The 20,654-nt window shown below is 38.5% G+C and overlaps 1 long non-coding RNA gene across 6 annotated transcripts in view; it reads left to right on the top strand.

The window, feature by feature from the left end:
* The window catches only part of LOC137503445 (uncharacterized), a 282,266-nt gene that overhangs the window by 143,510 nt on the left and 118,102 nt on the right, over positions 1–20,654 (top strand). For 5 of the 6 annotated variants that reach the window (XR_011019127.1, XR_011019128.1, XR_011019131.1 and 2 more), the window contains one exon: positions 8,839–8,874. This is a non-coding gene — a long non-coding RNA (uncharacterized lncRNA). The remainder of the gene's footprint in view (positions 1–8,838; positions 8,875–20,654) is intronic. The other variant, XR_011019129.1, reaches the window with a different exon arrangement.

Raw genomic sequence — 20,654 nt, 5'->3', positions numbered from 1 at the left:
GTACTGCTCATCACTGGATTTAATCTCAGGCCATGTGATGTTTATGATGTGTCGTAAGCAAGGGTTTATAAATGTCTGAAAGAGATTAGTGATAGTTTGTGTAAATTCCCGAGTTTCACAAGCATATAGAATGACTGATTTATCAATTGTTTTGAAAATTTTTACTTTCATCTTGAGATGGTGTTATTCTTCCACACCGCATACAGCTGCATGAAGGCACCAATTGATTTCTTTTTTCTGGCTCTTACATCTTTTTCTGCCTGTCCATCTCTTACATTCAAAATTGTTAGGTATGGGGATCCACCTATCCACCTTTTGAATGTGAATCTCAATTTAATACGGAACCTGAACATGGTATTTTTGACACTAGACCTCCATCTCTTGTCACAGTTCCCAAGTAGGTAAATGTTTTAAACTCTTCAGTCTCTTCTCCTGCCACAAACAATCTTTCGTCAAATTTAGCACTTACTCTCATTTCCTTGGTCTTAACAACATTTATATATGGAGTCCTGCAGCTTCTGCTACCTTCCATATTCCTTCTGACTTGTGATTCATATCTCTAATTCTTGAAGACAAAAGACAAATATCATCTGCAAATTCTAAATCTTCCAGTCTTCCCCCATTCCCCATTGTATTCCTGTCTTCCTTCTACCCAACAATTTTCTCATGACATTATTGAGCACCACTAAAAAGATTGCCGGTGAAGGAATACATCCCTGGCGAACGCAACTTGTGACATTCACATATTCTGTGGGTCTTCCCTCATGTATTACTCTGTTTCTGTATCCTTCATACATTTCCTTCATGAGAGTCAAGATCTCATGCAGTATTCCATGTTTCAACAAGGTCTTCCACATTAGGATCTTATTTACTGAATCAAATGCATCAAATGCTGTTTCGAAGTCTATGAATGTCAAGTACAATATGGCCTGCCATTCATTACTTTGCTCTAGAATTACTCCTAGTGTATTTATTAGATAAACACAGCTGTGCTGTCTATGGAAACGAGTGTGTTCTTTTCGAAGATGCTGCTCAGTTGAGTCGTTTTGTTTGTTTAGAATTATTCTAGAGAGAATTTTACTGGTACCCTCAGTAGCATTATTTCTCTCAAATTCTTACACATTGTGGTGTCACTTTTTTTTGGGAAGTTTCACAATCAAGCCCTCTTTCCATTCAGAAGGAATTCTCTCTTGTTTCCATATTTACCCCAATAATGCTATGAGCAAATTAATGGTGGCCTCTTCATCCACTTTTAGTATTTCTGGAAATACATTATCTACACCTGCTTCTTTACTATTCTGTAATTGTTTCAGTGCTAACCTAACTTCATGCCTTGTTCGGGATCTATCCTTATTCTTGAGTCTTCATTATCTAGCCTTCGTTTATTTCTTCTTGCATTTCCTGCTCATTTCCATCATCGTTGTTTAAAATTTCTGAAAAATGCCCGTGCCATCATCTTCATTGTTCTTGTGGTAACAACATATTTCCTTGCTTATCCCTTACTCGTTTACTCTTCCTATAACCTCCCCTTGACAACTTCCTTGTAATATTATAGAGTTGTTTCATATCACCCTTCTTCTCAGCTTCCTCTGCAATTTGTGCCTGCTGGTCAATCAATCTTCTTTTATCATTTCTCACACTCATTTTAACCATTTTGTCAATTTCATAATATTTCCTTTGGGCTTCTGACTTCTGGTGTCTTGTTCTGCTTTGATTTATATAGATTTTACCTCCTTACATTTTTCAATTAAGTCCCATGTTTCCTCAGACATCCAGTCTTCCTGTTGATAGCTCCTATAACCAATTACTTTTTCACACATTTGTATGTAAGTGTTCTTAACATTTTCCCAAGTTCTTTCCACACTCACCTCTTCTTCAAGATTTCAAAGGACTTCAAATCAATTTTTCCACTCCTGTCTAAATTCTGTCCTCCTCTTTTCATTGTTTAACCTTTGTATGTTGAACCTCCTTTTCGTAGTTGTAAATTTCTTCGATGCAGCCTTTATATTCAATTTAAACTCGGCTACTACTAGATGATGTTCACTACCATCTTCAGCTCTTTTTCTGTTCCTCACATCTGTCAATGAACTTACAAACTTCTTACTAATAGCTAGATGGTCAATCAAATTTTCTATTTTGTGATCTGGTGGTACCCATGCAATCTTATGACACCATTTGTGAGGGAAGATTGTCCCTCCAATCACCATTTCCTGGGTGTCACACAAATTTACAAATCTCTCTCCATTATCATTCGTTTCATCTAAGCCATGTTTTCCACATCAGATACTTCTGTTGGTGCATAACAAACTACTATTGTTACATTTTGGTTTTACCTCAAAATCTAGCTGTCATAATTTTATCTGAGATGGGACTCCATCCAATTAAAGTGTTCTTGGATGTCCTACTTAGCAATATACCCACTCCACCGAGCTCGATAGCTGCAGTCGCTTAAGTGCGGCCAGTATGCAGTAATCGGGATATAGTGGGTTCGAATCCCACTGTCGGCAGCCCTGAAGATGGTTTTCCATCGCACCAGGCAAATGCTGGGGCTGTACCTTAATTAAGGGCACGGCCGCTTTCTTCCCATTCCTAGGCCTTTCCTTTCCATTTCCTGGGTGTCACACAAATGTACAAATCTCTCTCCATTATCATTCATTTCATCTAAGCCATGTTTTCCACATCAGATACTTCTCTTGGTGCATAACAAACTACTGTTGTTACATTTTGGTTTTACCTCAAGATCTAGCAGTCATAATTTTATCTGAGATGGGACTCCATCCAATTAAAGTGTTCTTGGATGTCTACTTAGCAATATACCCACTCCACCGAGGTCGATAGCTGCAGTCGCTTAAGTGCGGCCAGTATCCAGTAATCGGGAGATAGTGGGTTCGAACCCACATGTCAGCAGCCCTGAAGATGGTTTTCCATCACACCAGGCAAATGCTGGGGCTGTACCTTAATTAAGGCCACGCCGCTTCCTTCCCATTCCTAGGCCTTTCCTTTCCCATCATCGCTGTAAGACATATCTGTGTCGGTGCGACCTATAGCAAAAAAAAAACCCACCACCCACTCCATTTCTCCATTTAGCATCCTCCCCAGACTGTCCAGAATAATTCCCATTTTGAGTCATTATCTCTCCAAAATCTCACTTCACTAAGCCAAGAATTTCCAAGCCATAATTATTCATCTCTTTCCAAACCTGCTCTACTTTCCCTTCCTCTGTCAAAGTTCTAACATTCCAACAACCGTTCTCATTTTTTGTTTTGGGCCAAAGTTCATCATCGAGGCATCCGTCTGGTTTTGTTTCACTTCAGTTTCTTTAATAAGTGGATTTAAGATGTGCAAGTTGTTAGCCCACAGCACCCGAGCTTGGGGTTTGGGCTGCCACCTGGGCCTTCCGTTTTCTGTAGGGATTGTCTCCCTTAGTGTTTGAGGACCCCTCTTCACCACAAGGCAGTGATTTTCCCCTATTTCCTTAACCCCACGGGAAGAGGGATGCCTCATCTGCCAGATTTGCCCTTCCAAAGGTCTTCTTCTCTGCCACATCTCCCATTGAAGAATTCATCAATGCCGCGTTAGTCATCACTTTTAAGGGATCCTGGAAGGCATTCGCAGCTACCATAGCGGTCCTGGGGTACACACAGTCCCCGCTGTATATCACCCCTCCAGGCAATCCCCTACTTCATGCAGTTGCCCACGACGTGGACAAGGGTTTGGATTTATGGGGTTGCACAAAAAATTTAACTTGCATAAACGGAAGAGAAAAGTAAACTTTACAAGAACTTCAAACATATCTACAAGCATAACCTGATTAATTGATTTCACAGTTCTATAGAAACTATCATTTGCACAAACAAGAGTGAACAGGCACGTTTACTCATACGAAATAACTAAGCTTATCGTACACATATGTGCATCAGTAACAGAAGGCAACACCCACACTGACTGTGAAGATTGTGTATCTATGACTGCACTCTTGTGGCAGATTCAAGAAATATTGGTATTTGTGCCTTTCCGTGCTAAACTAGTGGCTATTAATCAGGCAGTGTAAAAAGATCGACACAACCTACTGTGCTGTCATTTACAGACTGAAGCAGTTTTGCCAGATCACCAGTAAATAAAAGGGTATTGATGTTTGGCTCGACAACAACACACAATATGAAAGATGGGATCGCGCATCGCATTGCTGTGTATTATGTCTTTAGTTCTGGTGGTTCTGCAGCTCTGCAAATCATTATGAATCTGCACCTGAAACAGAAGACAAAATTTTACAACTCCATGAAATATGATGTAGACTCTGATAATCTTTTCCTTCACAGAGGAATATTTCATTTGTCACTGCTGATTGAAGGAAAAATAATTGATAACTTGACATTACCAATCACTTTGAAAAAAGAAGTTCATTGTTAGGATGTCTGGCTCAATGGCTAAATAGTTAGCATTCTGGCTTTTAGTCTAGAGGGCCCTGGGTTCAATTCTCATGCAAATTTAACCTTAACTGGTCAGTTCATCTGGCTTGGGGACTCTGTGTGTGCGTGTGTGTCATCTTCACACTTTGTTGAAATCATGTTAGGTACAGCCCCATCCTCACAGACATGCATGTCGCCTATTGCTGTGTTGTGTGTGGACATTTATTATCTCATTGAAGCACTGTTCCAGAGTGCTGTTCCATAAGTGGTAGGATGTGTGGGTGCAGAAAGTCTGTGAAGTATCTCTGTGTGGTCAAAATCTGCCAAAGCCCAATTAGAGGTGACCTGAACGAATATCTTACGGCTCTCTACACCATGTGCCAGGGATTACACCTATGTGTCTTTCCACAATATGGGCAGGATCTGACCTCGACGCTGCCACACCCACACCCGATGGTGGTCAGAGTTTTTGGAGAAACAGGACTTATCACTGAACATGATGCAACTCCAGTTGTCCTCTGTCCATGCCTCCCATGCAAGGCACCACTTCAAACGCAGGCATTGGTGTCTAGTGTCAAGATCAACTGACGCAAGGTGCGGTAGGACCACAATCCGGAGGATGTGAGTCATCCAGTCACTGTGCGGGAACTCACAGAATGTTGTAGATTCTCCACTATGTACCTTTCAATGGTGCATGCCGAAGTTATGGGATCCCGCAATGCTTGGCGTAACATACGACAGTCCTCCCTTGCGGTGGTTTTTCTTAGTTGAACCGAGCCTATCCGGTGTGATTGGGTGCACTCATGTACACACTGAGGCCAAAATCATGCCACTGTTACCTCTGAATGGCCCACATGCCTATCAATTGCACGATAACACCAACCAGCCTTGTGGAGTTCCACAATGCAACCTCTGTTAAGCCCTGTCTATTGGCGGATAAGCTGTCTGCAATGATGCGAGGCATCATGGGTGCTTGTACGCTATGTAGTCCTCTCCGCATGTCTTGCTTAACTTATCAACAACAGGACGGTGCCATCACAAATGCACTCTGGTGGGCGTTCTACACATTACAGATTCTTGTAATTCTAATCATTTACTCATTCATCAATTGAATCGTGCAGTCGAGTAAGGAACTAAGTCAAAACTGGCCATTTTCATTTTATTGCCTCATTTACCTCACATAACCAAGCCCTATCATTTGGTAAAGGAAAGAAATAAGTCAGCCTTCTCCTTGGGGGAGAAACAGTGGATGGACATCATGCATATCGTGAAGAAACGCACTAAGTCGATGACTTAGTGCGTTTCTTCACCACTTGCTGTTCATGACTTAGTTCCATTCTTTGCCGCACGTTGCATGCGATGTAGGTATAACAGGGGATATTTCAATTTACGGCGTTGGTACAACACAAAGGACAACATACTGGAGGGAAACAGAAATCGTACGGTACATGGTGGGTTATAGTGTACAGTATTTCAGTTTGTATCTCGGTGGATGACAAAGTGATCTTTGTATTACGTTTGAGAATATGACTCCGAAAAGGAAGGCACAGCCTGAGGGCCATAAACATAGTGTTCTGAAACACGCAAGACTCAGAGGACTGGCATATGTGAATAAACGTGGGAGAGTTGTGGAAGGCAAAGAAACCGGTTCTGACTGCAGGTAAGTAAGGAGCTTGAGAAGTATTATTAGGGATTGTTTAGTAAATAATATTCTAACATGCAACCGAACTTTCTACTCTTGTTTTAGATAACAATACGTATGGTACAGATTTATACTTAGTATTAATAATATGTTATTCTTCTAGATGCAGAAAGAAGTGTTTTGAGATTATAAACGAAGAGGCTCGCATGTCCATTCTTTCCAAGTTTCTTCAACTTCCTAGTAAGGATGCACAAGATTTACACTTGCAGCGCCTCATCGAGAAGAATGAAATTAAGACCAGAAGACTGAGGAATGAAAATTCAAAGCAGCGAGCAGCAAGTTTCACTTACTTTGTTATGGATGGCAACAATAGAAAGAATGTATGTCGTTCAGCTTTTATGAGCATGCATGCCGTCACTCAGAAAAGAGTATTCCGTATCACAATGCTTCTTCTTCATGGAGAAATTCCCAGGGACAAGAGAGGAACCAATCCAACTACCAGAAAGATACCGGAAGATGTCACTAAACTGATATCCAATCATATTCAATCATTTCCTCTGAAACGGGCTCATTACGGAGGGAAAGAAGTGCATTACTTAGATGCCCGCTTAACTATTAAAGAAATGCACAACATGTTTGTCACAAAATACCCGGAGTGTGGAGTCAAGTACAGCTTCTACAGGACTTATTTTGTTGAGAATTACAACTACCGATTCGGACGACCACAGATCGATGTCTGCAGCAAGTGTGAGGAGTTCACAGCTAAACTTAGGAGTCCACATATTTGTGAATCAGCAAAGCGTGCAGCTCAGGCTGAATATGATGTTCATAAAAGAAGAAGCAGGAAATTCTACAGGTCTTTGAAAGAAGTTGCAACACTATGCAGAACAAATGACAAAGTGACAGGCCTTGCCTTTGACTTTATGCAAAATTTGCCCCTGCCACACATACCGGTGCAAGAAGTGTTTTACATGAGACAGTTGTGGGTGAATGTGTTTTGTATTCATGATCTTGCAATGGACAAGTGTGTTGTGTATATGTATCATGAAGGCCAAGGAAAGAAGGGTGCAAATGAAGTTGCTTCTTTCCTGAAAGATTATATAGACGAATTTGTGTCAGAAAATGTTGACCAGTTACACGTTTTCTCTGATGGTTCTCCAGGCCAAAATAAGAACCATACGGTCATAAGACTAATGCTAGGCCTGGCAGCTTCAAATCGATTTAAGGAGATTAGACAGTACTTTCCCGAGAGGGGTCATTCATTCCTACCATGCGACAGGGGCTTTGGGGTATTTAAGAAAAACATTTAAAAAGTAGACAGAGTTTATACTATCGAAGAGTATATGGCAATTATTGTAAACAGCAAAGCAAATGTTACAGTTAAGTTAGTAGACTCAAGTACAGTATTTAATTTTGACAAGTGGTGGCCTGAGTTTTTTAAAAAAGTGACTGTATCAGCTGAAACATTGACAAAGAATACTCCTCGTGCTGGAAAGATTGCATTTTCTCCTTCTTCGTTTAAAGAATACAGATATAGGGCAGAGAAACCAGGAGTTATTGTAGCACTTCCCTTCATAAACAGCATTGTGAAACATACGTTTCATCTTGGGAAAGGTAACTTTTGCACATTTTCCTTGCAACCAATGACAGCATATCCAGAGGGTGGGGTTCCAATAAAAGCTGAGAAAATAAAGGACTTGCGTAAACTGTTGAAATATGTTGCGAATGAGGATGCTTTGGCATTTTATTTGGACATTATTTCGCAGCCAATGAATTCCCCTTAGGTTAGTAGTCTCGGTTGTAATACTGTAGTTATTTGGCGCTTCAAGGTCATTTGTATTTGTTTTCCCTGTTTTTTTCTGTTGGATATACTGTAAACAGTGCTTATATATTGCATTAAGCTATGTTTAATATATAACAAAGGTTGGTGTAGTTTGTATGAGAGATTTATTCCCAAACTCCAAATTTTTTTCGGTATTATTGGAGAAAGGAACTAAGTCAAAAAAGTTCAAACGGTTATAACATTTTAAAATTTTTCTTGAACATTTTCCTGTTACCTCCGTTACATATCTATCACTGATCTAAATATTATATAAAATAATGGGAACTATTCATTGAAGCGTGTCGAAGAAAATCAGTTTTTTTGCTCTCCTGAAAAGTAGCAAAATCTGACTTAGTTCCTTACTCGACTGCACGATTCAATTGTATGGATGTATACCGAAATGGGATAAAATTGGATCATTCCTTTTGGGTGCTTAATTCTTCTGTCAGGCAGTGTGAATCCGTCAAATAAAATGTCAACATGAAATTGTTCCATGCATTGCCTGGGTACTTACCTTGAATGTTCACTTTTAGGAATGAAGAATAAAGATGAATTTATGTGGATTTCTTTACTATGGTGTTGATTGATATTTTACAAACAATTTTGTAGTTTAAAAGGTATTGCTGGGTATTTAAATTAAAGTTCGATCATTTTGTTTAATGTGAAAGTTTGTCCTTGATACAGCCCATATTGTGTAGGAAGTAGATGGTCCTTTCAAATAAATAAAATAATATGTCGCTATTCAAATCAGGTGTCCAAAAAAGCAAGGATTTGACACTGATATCTCTCGTTTTTGAGGTTTCCTCCTGTCCCTCTCCCGATACTTTCATTATCCAAAAGATCTGAACTCTTGCTTATTCTCCACTAATTAGAGTAAAAATGAACACCACTGAGAACATATTCTCATGTCTACTGCAATGTGTCATAAAGCGTCACTAACAAATGCATCTTCTTCCTTTTTTCAGAACAGCTGAAGTAAAAAAAAAACCTAGAAGTCGAAAGTAAGTACCATAACAATTTCTCCAATTCTATTTGCAATATATTTAAAGAGCGACATAATCCATTGGAAGTACTAGAAGGACTTAGGAGTTGTTTCAGATAAATTTCACAGGGTATTTCACATACTTGTGCTGTACGAGAAACAAGTATCTAATATCAAAACCCTATCTGTCCGATTCAGCAAGGACTAGTAACCAAAGAGGTGTGCTTGGTTTGTTTTGGCGGATTCCAGTAACGGCCAAGTTTATGATCTTGCCTAGATGTAGCAGACATCCACTTTTCTTTAATTCCCCTCTTGACGGTGCAAACCACCTTGAGATTTGCAAAATGCACACTACAATCGAATATTTTGCAACAAATCTAATGTGTCATACTACAAAATAATTTAGCTTGCACGTACAGAAGAGAAGTAAAGTTTACATGAATTTCAAATATATCTGTAAGCATAACATGATTAATTCATTTCACAGTTCTATAAGAATATCACCAGCACAAACATGAACGAACAGGCATGTTTACTCATACGAAATAGCTAAGCTTATCACACAAGTACATGCATCAATATCACAAGGCAACACCCACACTGACTGCGAAGATTATGCTTTTATGACTGCATTCTTACGGCAACTTGAATAAATATTGGTATTCACGCCTGTCTGTGTTAAACTAGTGGCTATAGAGCGGGCAGTATAAGAGGATGGGGACGAAGTTGCTCTCACACTTTCAACATACTGTGCTGTCATTTACACATTCAGGCACTTTTGCCAGCTCACCAGTAACTGTATGGGTATTGATCTTTGGGTCGATAACAACGTACAGTATGAAGGATGGGATCACTCATTGCTTCCCTGTACATTATATCTTTAATTCTGGTGGTTTCTGCAGCTCTGCAATTCATCTGCGCCTGAAACAGAAGACAAAATTTTACAATTGAATGAAGATGATATAGAATCTGATCATGTTTTGCTTCACAGAGTAATGCGTCATGAGTCGTTGCTGAATGAAGAAAAAAAGTAATTTATAAGTTAGAGAACTTTACCAGTCACTTCTAAACAGAAGTTCATGTTTAGGATGTCCATCTCAGTGGCTAAATGCTTAGCATTCAGGCCTTTAATCCTGAGGGTCCCTGGATCGTTCCAAGCTGAATCGGGGACCTCAACGTTAACAGGTTAATTCATATCTGTGTGTGAGAGAGGGAGATTTTCATAATCTGAAATCATCGTATGTACAATCCTATCCTCACAGACATGCAGGTCACCTATAGGCCGTCTACTAGGAAAAGACGCCTCTCCAGAGGCCATGCGCCATTATTATTGATTTCCTCTCAGAACTATTCAAGATTTCAAAAACAATGAATGTTGACATTCCCGGGACAATTTCAAGAGCTGAGGTTTTCCTTAGGCACTAAAAAACTTAAGGCTTGTTTCTGTGCAGTTATATGACAGTAGAGATTACATTCAATGAGCCTTCTGCACATGAGCCTACACAAGGGGCTGGTATGGCCCTACATCTGGAGAAGGTGGAAGATGAATTTTAATCAAGAAATGAGATTAGAAAGCAGTCATTCCTTCAGAGAACTACATTTCCCTGTCCAGATGGTATGTCTGGTGGGATTTTTTTTAACATTTCTTATCATAAAATGAACAACATTCAGTAATAGGACCTTTATTCAGGAAATGTGCTTATGAAGCAAGTTCTACTTTCTTTCCAGTGTTTTTATTTGTTAGCTTTGTACATTATTTATGAATAACGTTTTATTTTTCTGTTTACTTGTGAATATAACTGAAATCTCTGTACATAAGACTCGTTCAGAAATGTATTTGATCAACAAGCTCTATTATTCTGTTGTTACTTATTTTCTGTGATAATTGTTGAACATAGGAATGTTCACAATAATAATTGTTCCTTATTTCACATGCCCGTGTTCATGATAATCATGCCAAACCCCCTCCCCCAATAAATACCCAAAGTAGTAGTGGTAGTAGTATCTTCTCCTTAAACAGATGGTCATTAATCATTACAGTCATCATCCTTTTTGTGCCTCCAGTCTACGAATGCATCCATTTCCAGGCACATTTTCTTCTCTAACTTTCCCTTCTTGCTCTTACCGTGACCTAACAAGTTTTAGCATTGAATCCTCCATACAGTGGCTATGGAACTCAAGATAGGTTTTCTTATGCCTGTACCTGAACTGACACAAACTGTACCGGTATTCACATTACACTAGACATCTAAATATTTGCCCGTATAATTATTTTGAACTGTGACATGGTGGAGTGCGACAATGCAGATTGGTAGAATCAAGGGACTCATATGTCATAAGTGCAAATACTGATGCGTGAAATTGTTTCCAAGTGTGAGATGTTGCATTATAGTACAAGTTGGGGACAGTAGTGAAGAACATAGGGATGGTCTAAGGGACTGTCATATTTCTAGTACCAGTGCTATAATGAAATAGGACGAAAATCTTCATTGTTTAGCCTCGTGCTACCCTTATTAGATTTTGCTCATGCAACCAGAGTTACTTCTCTGAAACGGTGAGTCTGTTTAACTGCATTTGTTCTATTAATGATATGAGCTTAAATCTGGTGAATTTTCTGGTGATGATAATGGAATATCCACTGTAAAAATAACTAGTAAAACTAGCGTTATTACTTTCTTTACTGTCATTGTGATGATCTCACTCGACAGGGTCACAGGAAAAGGGAGAGAACTTGCTATTATTTAAAGTTGCAGGAAAACAAGGGAGAGTTTTGATGACACAAGGATGTAAAAGCCGGGCTGAGTGGCTCAGACGGTTAAGGCGCTGGCCTTCTAGCCCCAACTTGGCAGGTTCGATCCTGGCTCAGTCCGGTGGTATTTGAAGGTGCTCAAATACGACAGCCCCGTGTCGGTAGATTTACTGGCACGTAAAAGAACTCCTGCGGGACTAAATTCCGGCACCTCGGCGTCTCTGAAGACCTCAAAAAGTAGTTAGTGGGACGTAAAACAAATAACATTATTATTAGGATGTAAAAGACCTACGACTGGAAAGCAGAACAAAAACAAATTAACCACATTGCACTACAGCCGTAATAGGCAGTGTAAACTGGTCAGATATCATACTGATATGAAATTGCTCCATGGATTTCCTGGGTACTTACCTTGAATGTTCACTTTTAGGAATTAAGAATAAAGCTGATTTTTTTGTAGATTTCTTTACTACGGTGTTGATTGATATTTTATGAACAATTTTGTAGTATATGAGGTATTGCTGGGTATTTAATTTAAAGTCTGATTTTTAGATTATTTTGTTTCATGTAAAAGTTTATCCTTTATGCAGCACATGTTGTCTAGAAAGTAGATGATCCTTTCAAATAAATAAAATAATATGTCAATATTCAAATCAGTCGTCCTGATAAGTAAGGATTTGTCACTAATCTCTGTCGTCTTGAAGTTTCTTTATATGTCATTTGTACCCAACCCACACCCATAAGGGTGCTTGGTTTGTCCCATCCCACCACAGTATTTCCCTCCAGATAGTATTAAATCATATATGTACCAAGTTTGGTTGAATTTGCAGGTTTGCCTATAACCACTTGTCATTGATGTCTTTTACGTTCTGCATATCTTTACATAAACATATTGCACCTTTACTTCATACAACCTGCTAAGTACAGAATGTATTGTGGGCTGGGGCAAGCCTTCACCAGCAATTACTGGAGTGGTTATTTAATGATTTGATTTTAGGATGACTTGAAGTAGACTGTACTTAAGGGACCTATTAATGCCTAGTGATTCACAGGCCGGTAATTAAGGAGAGATTTGAAAAAAAGAATGAAGTGAATCAGTCCAGGAGAAAGGCCAGACAGACTCGACAAACCTGTTTTCGTACACTTTTTAAATATATAGATCTTCATTAACAAATGAAAAGGGCTGCCTCGCCGGGGCGGTAAAGGCATGCTCGGCTCGCCCGGAAGGACATGGGTTCGATTATACGTCCGGAAGTCATAAAATTTTAAGAAACAAGATTTCCACTTCCGGAGGTGCAAATGGCCCTGAGGTTCACTCAGCCTGCACCAAAAATGAGTACCAGGTTAATTCCTGGGAGCAAAGGTGGCTGGGCATAGAGCTAATCACTACCCTATCAAGTGCCGAGGTTACGGATAGTGGAAGCCTTTACCTTCCACTCCTCCAAGGGCCTTCTTGGCCTGTACAGAGATGAATTTGCTTTGCTTTGCTGATTAACAGAAGAAATGCACGCTATTTTAGGTGATTATTGATTGTTATTTTTTGTAAGTGGTGGCTAAATGTGATATTACATCGGAGCTTGGGTTACCTTACCAACCTAACTTGGTCATCTCTTGCTCTCCTCTGACCGTGAGGGTATCATGTTTGCAAGATCTAGTATACTTTTTTTTTTTTCCTCCCGTCCCCCTTCCGATACTTCCATTATTCATAAGATCTGCTTATACTTATTCTCCACTAATTAGAGTCAAAATGACCACCAGTGAGAACTTATCCTCATGTCTACTGCAATGTGTCATAATGCATCACTAACAAATGCATCCTCTTCCTCGTTTCAGAAGGGCTGGAGTAAAAAAAAGTACCACAACAACCTCTCCATTTCTATTTGCAATAAATTTAAGGAGTGACATAATCCATTGGAAGTACTAGAAATACTTAAAGAGTTCCTTCAAATACATTTTACAGGATATTTCACATACATGTGCTGTACCAGATTTATGACTACTGCTCAAGGGCACGGCATGTACGTTATAGTCATTTCAGCAGCAAGAATAAAATAGTTGCTTATATAATTTATGGTGAATTTATATTTTTATCTATCGCTTTTTATTTCCGTGGCTTTTTGTACTTCTTTCCAGCGATTTTAAAGAATATCCGCTGCTCTTGCTCGGTATTTCGTGACGTAGTCTGATACATAATGTATTCCAACAAGCCACCTCAGTTTATTGGTTTATTATTATTATGCGACTGGGTGTAATACTTGTATGGGTTTCCGCTCTTTTCTTTCAATACTACTACAAATTTCTTTCAATTCAGACCTGCTGCTCATAATATCGTCTTCTTCGCATAGTAATAACGTTGCTCGATGTAGCTTGCAGTGATTTTTCTTGTGGAATTTTTTTTTTCAGTAATAATCTCATAACAATCCTATATCCTTGTTTATTTTTCACCATCTTCTTGATACTAATTCTCGGCTTATTCCCAATATAAATATTATCTTCTCGACATTGACGACTGAATTATCGTGGCGTGTTTATTCTTCTCGCGGCATAGCGTCCATTTTCGTTCCAAACTGTTCATTCATGGCAGTGAAATGGCACAACGTTAACTGGTTAATTCGTCTGCCTTAGAGAGAGAGAGAGAGAGAGACACTCTCTGTGTGTGTTGAGACTGCCCAGGTGGTTCATCTGGTGATGGAGTTTTTAACATTTTGTAACATAAAATGAACAAACAGTAATAGAACATTTATTCAGGAAATGTGTTTATGAAGCAAGTTCTACTTTCTTACTAGTGTTTCTTTGTGTTAACTTTGTACATAAGATATTCTTTCAAAATATTTATGAATAAAGTTTTATTTTTCTGTTTACTTGTTAATATAATCAAAATCTCTGTACATAAGAATCGTTCAAAAATGTATTTGATCAACAAGCTCTATTATTCTGTTGTTACTTATTGTTTGTGATAATTGTTGATACATAGGAATGTTTACAATAATAATTGTTCCTCACTTCACATGCCTGTGTTCATGTTGAACATGGCCATCCCCGCCCCCAATAAATACCCAAAGGTAATACAGTACAATCTCGATAATCTGGTGGTTGGTTAGTCTGGCACGTTTGGTAATCCGGCGCTCTCAGGAAACACATGTCATTTGTCTTCCCTTCCTCCTCCCTTCACCATCTAATCATTCTGTATGCTGCTTTACCGCCATTAGCTCTTTCATCATTGTTATCAAGTTTACAACCTATTGTATACAGTAGTACGTACTCTCACAACATAAGGAAAATGTCAAGAGTGTTAGCACGACCAGGGATAAAATAAGAAAGGACTACTTACGATTATCCCAACAAAAGGCCGTCGCACACTGTGGAAGCTCTGGACACAAAAGGTCTAGCGAATCATCTTAAAATAACTTACTTAATTAATTGGCTGAAATAATAACTCAAAATAAATTGATCAAACCAAATTTAATTAGGAAAATAATTTAAAAAAATTTTCGACCTCAAACAAAATAACAAATGAATTACCACCGCACAATGAACGTGCACACCATTCAGAAAAATTAATTAAGGATATTAATTGAAAATAAATTATTTTAACACTGACTCAAATTGCCAGGATGCAGTAAATGTTTTGAAAATAAACAAACGTAGGCCAATAGAAGATTTAAAATCTTAAGACAACTATTATTGAAAGAAGCTTGAAAACTTTCCTAATGAAATTCTCGGTCACTCCAGGCCTGCATTAAAATTAATCAAATCGAAGAAAAGGCATGACTTCATTTAATACCAAGAAATTATTCGAAACATGGCCATAAATCGATAATTAGGATAAATAACCCAAATACTCTCCAATGAACGGTAGCTAAAACCAAATGAATTAATCAAACTCAACGAAAAACTTTCCACACGCACAAGGATCTACACCGAAAATCAGCTGAATAATAAGTTACCAATAATACGACGATCCTCAAATGTCAATGTCAACACGGCATGGCCACGGTAAGTTTGCATTCTGTTACACAGATGTAACAGATGACGAACACCGAAATCAAAGCAAGCACTTGAAGTACCGAGGAAGTCATTAGAAGTCCTACATTAAAGTCCCACAGATTCTCTTTTAGTAGCCCGACATTCGCTTGAAAATATTATAATAAAAAAAAACTTGTTTTGGTGCACCAAACTAAAATTAATTGAAGTCAAGAAGGTAAACAAATGCCAACATGATTATTACAACACTGAAGCCTAAAACAAATATTATCATGTTACAAGATTTTTATGAAGACCTGTTTTAGGAAGTTAATTTCTTTTAAAAACACATGCCCAATTTCACATACGAATTTAAATATCTCCGCGTATTAACACAATTATCTAATCCATTCCTTGGTCGCTTAGTTCACTACAAAGATGGATGCACCTTACTTAGGAGGTCGAAGAAAACAAATATACAATTAAAAAATTCAGAAGGATAACCAAATATTCAGGCCTATCGCCCAGATGGACAATCCATCACCCATGGTCTAGTTTCTCCACCATCTCCTCTTCTTGCATCTTGATTTACTAGTCTTCTTAAAGCACAATCAGTAGAGAATAGGTTCCTCCGTCTTCAGACTACAAATCAATAATCGGAACAACTGCTATCTGCATTGTCGACAGACTACGACAGAGAAAGCTTCACATCTAGCGCCCAGATAGCACCACAACTAGCTACCTCGCTGCTTAAATTCCAAGTCGACCGCTAGATAGCACACCATCATCAATTATAGAAGTCCATGGAATTCTGAAGTTTGAATACACGGTGGGCCAGACAAGAAAATAGACACATAACCAATATGCATCGTACCATCGCGAAAAATAATTTTAAATCCATTACAGCCTCCCCCCCGAAACCATCAACTTGGGGTGGGGTATAACAAGCAGTCATAGATAAAAACCATCTGTTGTCTCAAGAATATATGTAAGAAAAGTTCCATCTAGAATAATTTAACATAAACACTTCTCCAGGAGAGCAGAGGTATACTTGGGTGATGTATAACAGGGATACAGACCACACGCAGTTGTTTAGTGTTCAGTTAAGTCCAGTTTTCACGCGCAATATCATCAGCACGCCAGTTTTCCTTGAAATATGCAGATAATACCGAGGTTTCTAAGGTAATCGAACTTCGCATAATCACAATAAATTTTCAGAGGTACAACCTACACAATAAGACAGGTCTTACAATGTTTTAAACATAACAAAATTCTCTTTTGAAATTGATTCCGGGCTACAATAATAGGGTAAGACAAGACTTCATGAGTGATAACCAAATTACCACATAAATACCTCCCAAAAGGAAACACAAGAAGAAGAAAGAAAATAGAAAAATAATTAGGAAAACATAAGCCTCCACGAGAAGCAAGTCAGTGCAACAAACATTAGATAATTCTTTAAGTAACTTATCGCACTAATCACTTTATCATCAGTTTCCTCCAATCAGTACAGAATACAACTGCAAGAGGCATAAACAGAGTATCAAATCACTCACGATAAATTACCACATCAAGCTAATAGTAGCGAATAAATCAATACAAGAATAAAGATAAAATTTTAACAGACATATCTGTGAAATCATAACCCCCCAATCAATAGATGATAAAGCCTTTCTTTTTAAATTTTCAAATCATTTCTTGGCTTAAATTAACATTCCATTCTCACAGCTTCAACTTCCATAGGCTTACTACACATATACTCGTTCCAAGCAGAAGGTGAAACAAGAAACAATAAATAGAAGAATCTGAATAACACGTTTGGAACAATAAGCAAGGCTAGCGTAGAAGATATGAATGTTTAGAGCCAAGGGTAAAAGGTTAATTACAGTTGGAGACATATGTACAATTCAGAAGTAGGGTACGCGTAAGGTGGGTCATCAACAACCGAACTATCAGCAATTACCAGGCAATCAACACACAATATCAACACTTACACCGGGATAGAAAATGACCAGGAGAAACACGGGAGACAACACTATTCTGAAATCACATACTCCTTCTACAAGCCCCCATATGCAGGTAGAGGATCGATGACTGCAGTACCGACTTCACGAACCGAATAATCCCATACTCATTCTTCTTCATGACAGAACGATAACTTACTATACCAACGACATCATTCAGATGTAACTCCATTATTAAATGCTTTAGCCAGCCAGGTTAATTAAAATGAACGTTTAAATCCACAAGCATAAGTAATATGACCTCAGATGAACAAGATATGGCAGAGAATATAAGAAGTTGAACCAAAAGTCAGGTAACAGACCCGAAAATAAACACATAGTTAAGAATTTTTCCCAAAATGAGTTGTAGATACATAAAATGAGTTTTCACCAAATCCACCTTGACACCAAGAAAAAAAAATAAAGGCAATGTACAACCTCCTCAAGGCGTCCATACTACAACAACCCACATAATAAGTAACTCAAATAACCACAATACATCACCACTCAAATGACCACCAGTGCCGATGTGTCAGCCACGAAGGTAAAGGACATACATATCCTCGACAGCATCTCACAAATCACAGAGTGCCCACCCAATATCATCACAACAACCACAATAACACCATTATGACTTCAGAGGAACACAGTCACCTCTCAACAAAACCATAATGCCACCCCAACATAATTCCCAAAATCAAACCCATAATTCAAATCTTCACCGTTACACAAGGATCAGAAACCATACCATAAGGTCAAAAGGAGGTACACTCCTTAGGCCATGAATCCTTTAACTATCTCAACATCACTTCACCATAACGGACGGAAGAAGTAAAACTCTAAGTACATTACATGAATCTACAACTCCAATTAAACAATATACAATAAAACAAGTCGAAATTTCCCCCGAAACACCTTAGAAAATGATGATAACAGCGATGAATAGGCAGGGTACCAGATCACCTTACAACGAGAAGTCCACACGGGTATACAATACTTCAACAGGATGAAATCACTTTCCTTATACTTCCCCTGTTCAAGATGGCATAAACACCTAATCAGTAGACTATACCACAATTTCAAAACACTAGAACATAATTGACAGACCAGAACATAAAATAATTTTTCAACTAACACAGGTTCAACTTTCCTCCACAACTACATCACCTAGTTGAATAACAAGAAGGGCAAGCAATTAATCCATAATTAATAATTATGTTTCAAGTAACCTAGAACTAGATATCAAACAAGTAAAATCCAAGATAGAAATTGAAAACCATTCATAGCGAGGCTAATAGGCACGATCAGTTGGAGACCACTAGTACTATTAGATGAAGAGAGCTCAATAAGTTTGTCATCACAACAGATCAACAATAAATGCCAAGCTATCAAACATCAGAAGAAACAGGATAGAAATAGGGATAGCAGAAACTCAGGAGGGAACACAATCTGGAATCAGGTAACCAGCCTACTTCACAGAATCACCGATACAATTCATCCCACCATGGAACATCCAACCAATTTTAAAAAGGCAAATTAAATCCTTCGGTAGAAGAACCAACAGGGAAATAACGAGCAAGGACCCATACTACACATACCACAATTGTCCTTTGCAGAACCTCGGCGTTACCCGGTCTATAAATATGTGATGTCAAGATCACACTGTCGCTCCACAGCAAAACAGGTACCACCCCCAATATTCCCCAGGGGACGAGGTAAATAAAATATAAGTAGCGGAATAGAAGTCGAGTCGATGGAAATGCTCAAGAGTCCTTGAAGAAGACAGTTACACCTCAAATGGCCCCCATAAACCATCATTAGTAGGATTCCAGTACCGGCTAGAGGATTTGCTATTTAGTCCCATACCTAAGTATCAAATCCAATAACACGGCAAGATGACAACAACCATGTCAAGAGACATTATAAGAACCACTGAGAGAAAATGCCATTGAGTGGCAGGTAAACAAAAAATGGGCTTTACAGAAAAAGGTTAAACACAAGAGGACGTCGGATCAACAGGCAATGAATGAAGAGAGGAAGGAAGGAACCAGATCACCAGAATCAGATACATAATTACCACGAGGGTGCACAATAACAACAATGCAAGGGACAGTCAGGCATGAGAAACATCAATCACCAAATAAGGTTTACCCCAGGATGAAAACAAACAGAAATTAAGAAGGCCAGGTAAATTAATTAATACTCAACCAAGAAGATCACGATTGCAGAAACTTGAAGTGGCTCAAACACCTGATGAATACCTCACAACCAAGGTAAGAGGGCTTCGACACATCAGAATAGCAGAACACATGCAAGCAATAATTAAGACAGGGAAAACCAGTAAAAACTCCAAGGTTTAGGTACAAGACCAACAAGTCATCCCAATCAGATACTGATCCACATGGCTCAACCATGATGATAACTGCCCAATAAACAGTTGACATATAGAGATAACCAAAACACTAACCAGGTCAGTAACGATAGTCATACAAGGTAGATGGTATTCATATCGAATTCCACACAAGGGCAAAAAAAATATATCACAAATTGATTGTGACATAACCCATACTTGATCGCACAAGAGTGGATGCATATAACGGCACACATCAAGCTCACTACACATTAGAAGTAGGTAAATAAACCAAATTTAAGAAATAACACAATAAGTCAGATAAAGTTAATTAATTTCAAAATAAAAACACACCAAAGCATACAGCCACATCACTGATTAAATAAATTTTCAAGAAATCATGATGTGCACACCCGATCATCCAATATCAACAATCAAGGTACAGTTACCGACATGAAAATAACAGTGGTTAGAAAAAGGTAATAAGACCAAATAAATATATACCATCATCAATGTCAAGGTAACAGACCTCAGCTAATAATAATGAAAGAGCGCCACATATCACAGCACACCATACCCACCTAACGTTTTACACAAGTAAACAGAGATAGAAGGCCATGCTCAGAGGTTAGGTTGAATATTTTCTCGGGTGCTCCTTAGCTCCATAAGCATACCCCTTATTGGATGAAGAAGAGATGACACGATGAGTAGTAAAATTATTAGTCCTACACGAA

The sequence above is a fragment of the Anabrus simplex genome, unplaced genomic scaffold (genome assembly GCF_040414725.1).
Source record: "Anabrus simplex isolate iqAnaSimp1 unplaced genomic scaffold, ASM4041472v1 ctg00000124.1, whole genome shotgun sequence".
In the NCBI taxonomy this organism is placed as follows: Eukaryota; Metazoa; Arthropoda; class Insecta; order Orthoptera; family Tettigoniidae; genus Anabrus; species Anabrus simplex.
The sequence above is the reverse complement of the archived record's forward strand: the minus strand, read 5'-3'. Positions and strand labels throughout refer to the sequence as shown.